This window comes from Manis javanica, chromosome 16 (assembly GCF_040802235.1).
Source record: "Manis javanica isolate MJ-LG chromosome 16, MJ_LKY, whole genome shotgun sequence".
NCBI classification, from domain to species: domain Eukaryota; kingdom Metazoa; phylum Chordata; class Mammalia; order Pholidota; family Manidae; genus Manis; species Manis javanica.
The window spans coordinates 10,642,578-10,653,847 of record NC_133171.1 but is presented as its reverse complement, the minus strand read 5'-3'; the positions used below and the strand labels follow the sequence as shown (position 1 = coordinate 10,653,847).

The window sequence follows — 11,270 nt, the reverse complement described above, 5'->3', positions numbered from 1 at the left end:
AGGGTGCAGAAATCACAGACAGCCACTTCTTATCTCTCTAGCTCAAGTTCAAAGGGTACTATTAATGTAGCTCCTAAGGAAATGGGGAGAAAGAAAAATCCACATTATTCCTGGATAGAGGTCCTGGTTGTGGTTTCCTTCCTCTTCTTCCTTTAAGAACTACCTATTAAATATCTAGTTTGAACCAGACATTGTGCTAGGCACTAGGAATCCTCATGCAAAACAGGTCTTACTGGGGAAAGTGTATATTAAAGTTATACAAGAATTCTAAGTAAAATAAACTAAGTGCTGGGTGCTATAGGAATACTCACAGATAGCCTCTACGTAGTCCAGGTCTCAAAAGAATATAAACACAAAAGACCTAGCAAGGGATCTATGAATTAGGTATATCAAAAAAGGGAATGAATAAGAGCATAATTTTTAAAAAGCCAATGAGTGCTAAGCTTTGGAAGAACTACCTTAAGAAAAAGAAGATAAAAATGGGCTAAGAGCTTTAAGTCTTTTTTTTTTCTCCCACGCAAGAGATTTTATTATCTGAAGGAGAGAGTGGCTGCCCCAGAGGGGGGTGGGGAGAGAGAGCGAGAGCGAGAGCGAGAGCGAGAGAGAGAGAGAGAGAGAGAGAGAGAGAGAGAAGCAGAGAGAGCAGCGGGACAGAGAGAGCAGAGAGGGAGAGAGAGCAGGGGGACAGAGACAGAGACAAAGAGAGAGAGCAGCAGAGAGACAGACAGAGACACAGAGAGACAGAGAGAGAGGGAGAGGGAGAGGGAGAGAGAGCGGGGGTACAGAGAGACAGAGACAAAGAGAGCAGCGAGACAGACAGACACACAGAGACAGAGAGACAGAGACAGAGCTGTAAGTCTTATGGTGTATAATTCTCCTCATGTGTTCAATTTCTCATTGCCTCCTGGGACATACTGGAATCTAACTCTAGGTATTGGTCTGTATGCAATGGAAGTGATAGGGAGACTATTGAGGAAAATTAACTTCTTGCAAGTAATTTCTCAGATAAAGAAGTGTATTCGTTTCTTAGGGCTGCCATCACAAACTAGCACAGACTGGGTGGGCTAAACATTGGAAATTTACTGTCTCAACCTTCTGGAGGCTGCAAGTCAAAAATCAGTGTGTCAGCAGGGCTGGTTCCTCCTGCAGCTGTGAGGGAGAATGTGCTCCAGGCCTCCCTCCTTGGATGGTAGACGGGCTTTTTCTCCCTGTTTCTTCACATCTATTGGTACCTCTGTGTCCAAATTTTCCCTTTCTATAAGGACACCACTAATCCACCCTACTACCGTCACTATCGACCCTAATCACCTCATTTTAACTTGACTACCTACTACTAAAGACGCTATCTCAAAATAAGGTCACTTTGAGGTATTTGGAGTTAGGACTTCAACATATGAACAGGGTGGGGGTAGAAGAAATTCCCTTGGCCCAAATTCTCTTATATATCTCAAATATGATTCAGAATCTTCAATATGGGATTATGTTCATTCCCTAGTTTCAATATAGTTAGTTTTTGTAATTTCCATACAATTTGCGAAAAGGAAATAGACAAATGTGCATAGCAAGAAGTTATGACATCTTTTAAAAAGAAAGAGGGGGTTTTGTTTTTGTCCCTGGTTCCTGGCACAGAGCTCCTGAAACCCATGGAATCTCCTGAATAATAAGAGTATCTCTTATGATACTGAGATGACTCATGGCTGGAGGTCCCTAGATAGCTGCTCACTAGAAAGACCAAGGCATGATTAGAGCCGTGATTGTCAGCCCCACCCCCAACCTCCAGGGAGGGGAAACAGGCTGGAGATGGAGTTCAATGATTTGTTCACTTTTATCAAACATAATGAAACCTCCATAATATTCCCTAAATGACAGTGTTCAGGGTGCCTCCATGGGCTAGGAGAGTGATGTGCCCAATAAAGACATGGAAAGTCCATATCCCTCCACCTAATTTGTCTCTGGGCATGTCTTCCAATTGGTGATTCCTGAGTTGTATCACTTATAATAAACTGGTAAGTAAAGCACTTCTAGTGAACTATTGAATCCTAAGGGTGTGGGACTGTGGGAACCCCTGGATTTGTAGTCAGCCAGACAGAAATGTGGGTAGCCTAGGCTCCCCATATGTGGCTGGCATCTGAAAATGGGGTAGTCCTGTGCAACTGAAACTTAAATTTGTGAAATCTGATGCTGAGTCCAGGTAGATAGTGCCAGAATTGAACTGAGTTGTTGGACACCCAATTGGTGTCTGGAGAATTGGAGAATCGATTGGTGTTGGAAAAAATACCACATATTTGGTGACAGGAAAAAAAAAACCTTAGGATTAAAAAGAAGGAAGTAGAGGAAGCTCATGTTGTCAGAATTCAGAGTGAATCCTCTCAAGTATCCCCAGTCCAATTTGCAGTCTTGATTGTTTCCTAATTCGGTGTCCTCACTTTTACTTAACACGACTTGGTGACTTTAACTAATAGAGTAATTCAGCAACCCTAAACTTCAAATTCTGAGTTTAATTTTCAGCTACTTCAACCTTAGGGATGCAATATATAAGATGATTTGTTTTTTTGTTTTTGTTTTTGTGTGTTTTTAAAAACAAAAAAAATAAGTAGGACTTGAATTGAAGAACCTAATGGCAGATAAGTTAAAATAAATAAATAAAATGGAAAGGATTAGAAAAGACTGACAAGGACTGAAGATGATTTTAATTAGAGAATGATAGGATCATTTTAACAAAATCACAAGTAATCCACAGACATGATGTTAGAAACAGTAAGAGACTTTAACAAGGCGAATAGGTGTAAGATTGTCATATACAAGTCAGCTGCACTTCTTTATACCAGCAGAGAATCAGATATAGACTCAGATAGAGGGAGCTTACAGTATATGATAAAGGTAGAATCTCAAATCATGTGAGAAACATTATTGAATTAAGGGGTTGGGACAAATGATTAGACAATTGCATTTGAGAAAAAAATATATATCTGAATTTTACATGAATTGTTTTCCAATATAGAAAAGCTTTTTAATTTTTCTTAAGGAAGACATTTAATCCATTATTTTACCATGATTACATTACACTTATATAAAGGTTCTTCCTTCGTCTCCTAAGACAGCATTTAACACATTGCTACTTCACTGCTGCCAATTCCTGAAAAGTTTCAGTACTTATTTCTAACCCATCTCTCATGACAAGTGACCAAGGTGTAGATGAGTCCCAAGAATTAGTGGGATTCAGAAAGTGCACATCATTCCGTTTCAGCCAATTAAATGAACACCATCCATCATAAACTCTTCCTTGTTTGGGTCATTAGGGCACAAGCTGGAAAGCTGGAAAGGAACATTTAATGGGAATGTTAATGGCAGGAAGAGGTTACTATCTTGAGAACTGCAATGCATTCACTTGAGGATTAGCCACTGGGGGAGCTTTAGGAGCGGGACGGGGTGAGCTCCACACCCACATCCACCCTGCCAGCATCTTCACTCTAGTCCACAACTCTTAATAGAATCTAGTTTTTTCTGGCCCATTTTCCCAGACCCTCAAAATGCTCCCATGAACACTGTAGGACAAGCTTTGAGAAGTCACTTTAACACAACAGTTGCTGTGTCTGAAATGTTTTCCCTCTTCTATTAAAGGTAATTAATCATCTCTTGCCTCAACTTCTGTCGACTGATCAGGGAAGACCTAAGGATAGCTGACTCAGTATTATAAAGAGATAATTTGATTCCTTACTCAAATGAAAATGTCACAAATGTAGCATACTTAGATCTGCACATCTGTGTGGATCTTTGTCCATTTACTACCACCACAGGCATTAAAAATACAACTCCATCTACCTCACTCTCTCCCCAGTGGTGGTCTGGGTCCAGTATGTGTGGCTGATTTTAATATTCTGAACTGAAAAGTGCCATCAAGATGCAAAAAAATGATGCCTGTTTCTTTGAAATTTAGAGAGGTCTTTTTCTCCTAAAAGGTGGGTCAAAGTGCACCAAGTTAATCTTGCCAGTCAACTAGTTTAAAATCAAGGCTCTCCCCTTCTGAAAATCTGCATTGTAAATATCTCATTAACCACATTACAATCCAATTGAAATATTATCATTATTCCTGATGAAAGGGTAATGGGGAAAAATTGAAATAATGCTAGCCTGCTGTGGCCTTTGATCCTTGGGAACAAATTGCTGTAACAGTAATAATTTCTGTATTTTTCATGAGTCAGTGCTATTTGAGTTGATGCAAGTGCCAGGCACGCTACTGGCTGTGACAGCAGGTTTGCTCCGTGAAGAAAGCCCAGGGGCCGTTTATCTCCCGGGCGAGCACTCACAAAAAAATGAGACGTGCTTGCTGCCCAGAGATGGGCAGGCTGTCCTCTTTCAGGTCCATGCTGTCCTGTGGTCCCTCCAAATCCATACAGAATCCAGGCCATGGGTCTAGTGCCTGACTGGGAGGAAGGTAGAGCCTTGCTACCCCAATGGACTTACTTTGAAATTGGCTTGTCCTTGAATTCAGCTTTGACTGAATTCACGTCCCTAGGGGGCGACGCGATGCGGGAATCCTCTGGGGCCCGCTGGTCCCTGTGAAATTCCAAGCAGGTGGTCTGTGAGTTAGAAAACAGGCGAGGGCGTAGGGGCGGGGCGCGGGGCCCATGAGGCCCCTCCCCTCGGCCAATCAGCGGCTACGGCAGGCGCCTGTGGGGGGCCACTTTCTCCTCTGCGCTGGGTGGGGAGGGCGCTGGAAGCGGCGTCTCTTCAGCTCCTCTGGCTGGGGGCCTCTGCAGGCGGTCTGACGGGCCCTTCCATAGTGACAACTTCGCCGCCGCCGCCCCCGCTCCGTGAGCGCGTAAGGGCCCTAGGGCGAGGGCAGGCGGCGGCCCCTCAGTGTGGCCGCAGGGGTCCCTGCCCGGCCGTGAGCGGCGGCAGCAGCGCCACCGCGGAGCCCGTGTGGCGCCTGAGACCCCCGGCCAGGACGCGGGGCTGCGCGGCCGGCGGCTGACTCCAAAGTTGAGCGCAGGTCGGCGGCGCGGGTGGTGGCCGCTCCTGACGCCCCAGCTGCACCTGCTCCAGGCACTCGTTCAAGGTAAGACGGGGCGCGGGCACGGGGTCCCCCTGAGGTGCCGGCCGTTGGGTTTACTGGGACGTGGCTGCCAGGCGGGTGGGGGCGTGGTTCTGTGAGTCTGGTGCTGTTTTGTTCCTTCATTTGTTCCATGTTGTTATACTTCACAAATGATGGAAATCATTTTGTACTTGTCTGTCTCTACCTGGCTGATTTCACTGAGCATAATACCCTCTAACTCCATCCATGTTGTTGCAAATGAAAGGAATTGTTTCTTTCTTGTGGCTGAATAATATTACATTCTGTATATGTACCCCCTCTTTATCCATTCATCTACTCATGGTCACTTAGGTTGCTTCCGTATCTCGGCTCTTGTAAACAGTGCTGCAGTAAACATAGGGGTGCACATGTCTTTTTGAATCTCTGAAGTTGTTTTCTTTGGGCAAATTCCTAGGAGTGCAATTCCCAGGTCAAATGGTATTTCCATCTTCAGTTTTTTGAGGAACCTCCATATTGCTTTCCACAATGGTTGAACTGACATACATTCCCACCAGCAGTGTAGGAGGGTTCCCCTTTCTCTGCATCCTTGCCAGCATTTGTTGTTCCTAGTCTTTTGGATGTTGACCATCCTAACTGGTGTGAGGTGATACCTCATTGTGGTTTTGATTTGAATTTCCCTGATTAGCAACATGGAGCATCTTTTCATGTGCCTGTTGACCATGTGAATTTCTTCTTTGGAGAAGTGTCTGTTCAGATACTCTGCCCAATTTTTAATTGGATTATTTCGTTTTTGTTTGTTGAGGTATGTGAGCTCTTTATATAATTTGGATGTCAACCTCTTATCGGGTATGTCCTTTATGAATATATTCTCCCATACTGTAGGATGCCTTTTTGTTCTATTGGTGGTGGCCTCTGCTGTACAGCTTTTCAGCTTAATACAGTCCCACTTGTCATTTTTGCTTTTTTTCCCCTTGCCCAGGGAGGTATGTTCATGAAGAAGTTGCTCATGTTTATGTCCAAGAGATTTTTGCCTCTGTTTTTTTCTAAGAGTTTTATGGTTTCATGAGTTACATTCAGGTCTTTGATCCATTTCCAGTGTCTTTTTTTTTGTTCTAACAGGAGAAAATCAAATTTAATTTCGTACATATGGGAATCCCACAAACATGAGAGGTTCAAAGATAGAAAAGTAAAGTGAGTTATCAATGCCATCCTAAGCTAAAGAATCAGATAAGGGCCTGGGGCACAGAGGGGAGGCGGGCAATGCACTGAGCAGTGAGATGTTTGCCCTACCATGCAGATACATCACTCAGAGAAAATGTGTTTCTGGTATTAACTCCTATTTTGAGAAAGACTCCAATTTAAATTCTTCTGGAGAGTTAAGGGATAGGCACAAGTTTCTCTTAAGCCTATGGGGTCTCAATTGCCTTTAACTCAAAATAATCCATATGCCAGTGAGGTACATGCTGGGGAAGCCTGTTCTGAGCCACGTCAATACATTATATATACTTCTATTTGAGTGAATTTATTTTTTTATTATTATTTCAAGAGAGCTCTTTATATCTAAAGATGTGAGTCCTTTGCCATTAAGTGATCTTTCTTTCAATTTATATTTTCTAATTTTATAACTTACATTGTACGTATACAGCTTTGCCTGTAGTTTTTTCATCTCTTTTTACGCTGAGAAGTTTCCCTCATCCCTTATTACAAAGGTCACCAAATAGCCTCACCTTGCATTTTCCTCTTACTGCTTTATGATTTCATGTTTATATAAATATTTTTATGTAAGTAAACAAAAAGTTTAAAGACACACAATATATGTATACTTTGAATTCAACTGCACTTGATTTTAGTAATGGTTTAAGGAAGGTATTAATTTTTTTCCCATCTAACTAGTTAATACATTGCTTCAACACTATTTTTAATAATTCTCCTTTTCCTTGCTAATCCAAAATACCATCTAGAACATATACTTAATTCTTTTATGTGCCAACGTGTATTTCTTGGAACATGTTTAACATGTTCCATTGATCTCTATTCCTAGTCTTGGGCCAATACCATACTTTCTGCATTCTTGTAACTTTATAATGTGTTTCAGTATCTGTTCTCTTCTATTTTCCTTTAGTCACTCTTATGAGGAGTTCTCAGATGTTTTTAATTTTTTATTGAAGTACAACACACATATGAAGAGTGCTTATATCACAGTGAACAGCCCAGTAAGTTTTCACAGAACTGACTCCATCTACGCAGTTAGCAGGTAGATCGAGAAACAGAACATTCCCAGCACCCAGGAGCACCACCGACCGTCTGGCTCTCTTCCAGCTACTGTCCACTCTCAGTGACCGTGTGGACTTTGATCCATGTTGGTTTGCTTGCTGCTGAACTTCATGTAGGAAGAATCATATTGCCTGTCCCTTTGCGTCTGTCTCCTTCCTCTCCAATCTATGTTTGTGAGATTCATCCATCCATGTTGTTGAATATAGTTTTAAATTGTTCACCCCTGTTGTTGTATAATATTTCTTCATGTGAATACATGTAATATATATAAATAAATACACCATGATATATTTATTCATTCGACTGTTGGATGTTTGAGAAGTTTCCAAGTTTGGATCTATTGCAAATAATGCTGCTATAAATGTGTTAGTGCTGTATGTGAACACATGTGTACAGTTCATTGGTGTGTGGACATATATATGCAGTTCTGTTCTGCATATTCCTGGGAGTGGAATTACTGGTTCACAGACTAAGTATATGTTCGGTTTTTGTAGATACTGACAGGTAGTTTTTCAGAGCAGTTGTAGCAATTTGCAATCCTATCAGCAGTGTATCAGAGTTCCAGTTACCCACACTCTTCCCAGCACGTAGTATTTCCTACCTTATTTCTTTAGCCATTCCAGTGTTTGTGGCATCAAGGTATGATCTACATTTCCATGATGACATAGGAGGCTGAACACATTTTTGGTAGCTTTATTGGTCATTTGTATAGCCATTCTAGTTAACTGTGCCTTCGAGCCTTTTGCCTTCTTTTTAATGGGTTGCTTCTTTTTAATGGGTATGCCATTTATGAATATATTCTCCCATACTGTAGGATGCCTTTTTGTTCTACTGATAGTGTCCTTTGCTGTACAGAAGCTTTTCAGCTTGATATTGTCCCACTTGTTCATTTTTGCTTTTTTTCCCCTTGCCCAGGGAGATATGTTCATGAAGAAGTTGCTTGTGTTTATGTCCCAGAGATTATTGCCTGTGTTTTTTTCTAAGAGTTTTATGGTTTCATGACTTACATTCAGGTCTTTGATCAATTTGAGTTTACTTTTGTGTATGGGGTTAGACAATGATCCAGTTTCATTCTCCTACATGTAGTTGTCCAGTTTTGCCAATACCAGCCTTTGAAGAGGCTGTCATTTCCCCATTGTATATCCATGGCTCCTTTATCATATACTAACTGACCATATATGTTTGGATTAATATCTGTACTCTATTCTGTTCCACTGGTCTGTGGGTCTGTTCTTGTGCCAGTACCAAATTGTCTTGATTACTGTGGCTTTGTAGTAGAGCTTGAAGTTGGGAAGTGAGATCCCCACTGTTTTATTCTTCCTTATCAGGATTGCTTTGGCTATCCAGGGTCTTTTGTGGTTCCAGATGAATTTTACAACTATTTATTCCAGTTTGTTGAAAAATTCTGTTGGTATTTTGATAGGGATAGGCATTGAATCTGTAGATTGCTAGGATAGACAGGATAGCCATTTGGACAATATTAATTCTTCCTATCCATAAGCACAGGACATGTTTTCATTTATTGGTATCTTTAATTTTGTGTAATGAGTGTCTTGTAGTTTCATGGTATATGTCTTTCACTTCCTTGGTTAGGTTTATTCCTAGGTATTTTATTCTTCTTGATGCAATTGTGAGTGGAATTGATTTCCTGATTTCTTTCTCCTAATTCATCATTAGTGTATACGAATTCGACAGATTTCTATGCATTCATTTTGTATCCTTCAAGTTTGCTGAATTCAGATATTAGATCTCATAGTTTTGGCATGAATTCTTTAGGGTTTTTTATGTACAATATCATGTCATCTGCAAACAGTGGCAGTTTAACTTCTTCCTTAGCAATCTGGATACCTTTAATTTCTTTGTGTTGTCTGATTGCCATGGCTAGGAAGTCCAGAACTATGTTGAATAAAAGGGGAGAGAGTGGGCATCCTTGTCTTATTCCCAATCTTAATGAATAAGCTTTCAGCTTCTCTCTGTTAAGTATGATGTTGGCTGTGGGTTTGTCATATATGGCCTTTATTATGTTGAGGTACTTACCCTCTATACCCATTTTGTTGAGAGTTTTTATCATAAATGGATGTTGAATTTTGTTGAATAGTTTTCCAGCCTCTATGGAGATGGTCATGTGGATTTTGTCCTTTTTCTTGATGTGGTGGATGATGATGACAGGTTTTCAAATGTTGTTCCATCCTTGCTTTCCTGGAATAAATCCTACTTGATCATGATGGATGATCTTTCTGATGTATTTTTGAATTTGGTTTGGAGTATTTTTGCATCTATATTCATCAGGGATATTGGCCTGTGATTTTCTTTTTTGTGGTGTCTTTGTCTGGTTTTAGCATTAGTGTGATGCTGGCCTTATAGAATGAGCGTAAATCCCTCCTCTTCTACTTTTTGGAAAACTTTAAGCAGGATGGGTATTAGGTCTTCATTAAATGTTTGATAAAATTCTGCAGTGAAGCCATGTGGTCCAGGCATTTCGTTCTTAGCTAGTGTGTTGATTACAAATTCAATTTCATTGCTGGTAATTGGTCTGTTCAGATTTTCTGTTTCTCCCTGGGTCAGCCTTGCTAGGTTGTATTTTTCTAGAAAGTTGTCCATTTGTTCTAGGATATGCAGTTTGTTAGCATATAATTTTTCATAGTATTCTCTAATAATTCTTTGTATTTCTGTGGTGTCTGTAGTGATTTTTCCTTTCTCATTTCTGATTCTGTTCATGTGAGTAGACTCTCTTTTTTTCTTGATAAGTCTGGCTAGTGGTTATCTATTTTGTTTATTTTCTTGAAGAACCAGCTCCTTCTTTCATTGATTCTTTCTATTGTTTTACTCTTCTCAATTTTATTTATTTCTGCCCTTATCTTTATTATGTCCCTCCTTCTTCTGTCATTGTGCCTCATTTGTTGTTCTTTTCCTTATTTCATTTTTTGTGAGTTTAGACTGCTTATATGGGATTGTTGTTCTTTCTTGAGGTAGTTCTGTATTGCAATATACTTTCCTCTTAGCACAGCCTTGGCTGCATCCCACCGATTTTGTGGTATTAAATTATTGTTGTCATTTGTCTCCATATATTGCTTGATCTCTGTTTTTATTTGGTCATTGATCAATTGGTTATTTAGGAGCATGTTGTGAAGCCTCCATGTGTTTGTGGGATTTTTCATTTTCTTTGTGTGATTTATTTCTAGTTTCATACCATTGTGGTCTGAGAAACTGGTTGGTAAGCTTTCAATCTTTTTGAGTTTACTGAGGCTCTTTTTGTGGCCTAGTATATGATCTATTCTTGAAAATGTTCCTTGTGCATTTGAGAAGAATGTGAATTCTGTTGCTTTTGTATGTAGAGTTCTGTAGATCTCTGTTAGTTCCATCTGTTCTGTTGTGTTGTTCAGTGCCTCTATCTCCTTACTTATCTTCTGTCTGGTTGGTTTGTCCTTCAGAGTGAGTGGAGTGTTGAAGTCTCCTAGAATGAATGCATTGCATTCTATTTCCCCTTTTAATTCTCTTAGTATTTGTTTCACATAGGTGGGTGCTCCTGTGTTGGGAGCATAGATATTTATAATGATTATATCTTGTTGGATTGACCCCTTTATCATTATATAATGCCCTTCTTTGTCTTTCGTGACTTTCTTTGTTTTTGAAGTCTGTTTTGTCTGATACAAGTACTGCAACTCCTGCTTTTTTTCTCTCTGTTAGTTGCATGAAAAATCTTTTCATCCCTCCATTTTAGTCTGTGTATGTCTTTGGTTTTAAAGTGAGTTTCTTGTAGGCAGCATATAGATGGGTCTTGTTTTTTTATCCATTCAGTGACTCTATGTCTTTTAATTGGTGCATTCAGTCCATTTACATTTAGTGTGATTATTAATAGGTATGTAGTTATTGCCATTGCAGGCTTTAGATTCATGGTTTCCAAAGGTTCAGGGTTAAATTTCTTACTATCTAAGAGTCTAACTTAACTCACTTAATATGC

General features: G+C 40.2%; 1 protein-coding gene across 5 annotated transcripts in view; it reads left to right on the top strand.

Annotated features, from left to right (window-relative positions):
* The first annotated feature begins 2,551 nt into the window (after positions 1 to 2,551).
* Positions 2,552 to 11,270, top strand: part of LOC118971566 (anthrax toxin receptor-like) — a 30,693-nt gene continuing 21,974 nt past the window's right edge. For 3 of the 5 annotated variants that reach the window (XM_073224517.1, XM_073224516.1, XM_073224515.1), the window contains exon 1: positions 2,556 to 5,059. The gene's annotated coding sequence lies outside the window, so the exon portion shown is untranslated. Of the gene's footprint in view, positions 5,060 to 11,270 lie in introns of all 5 variants that reach the window. The other 2 variants (XM_073224518.1, XM_073224519.1) reach the window with 2 other exon arrangements.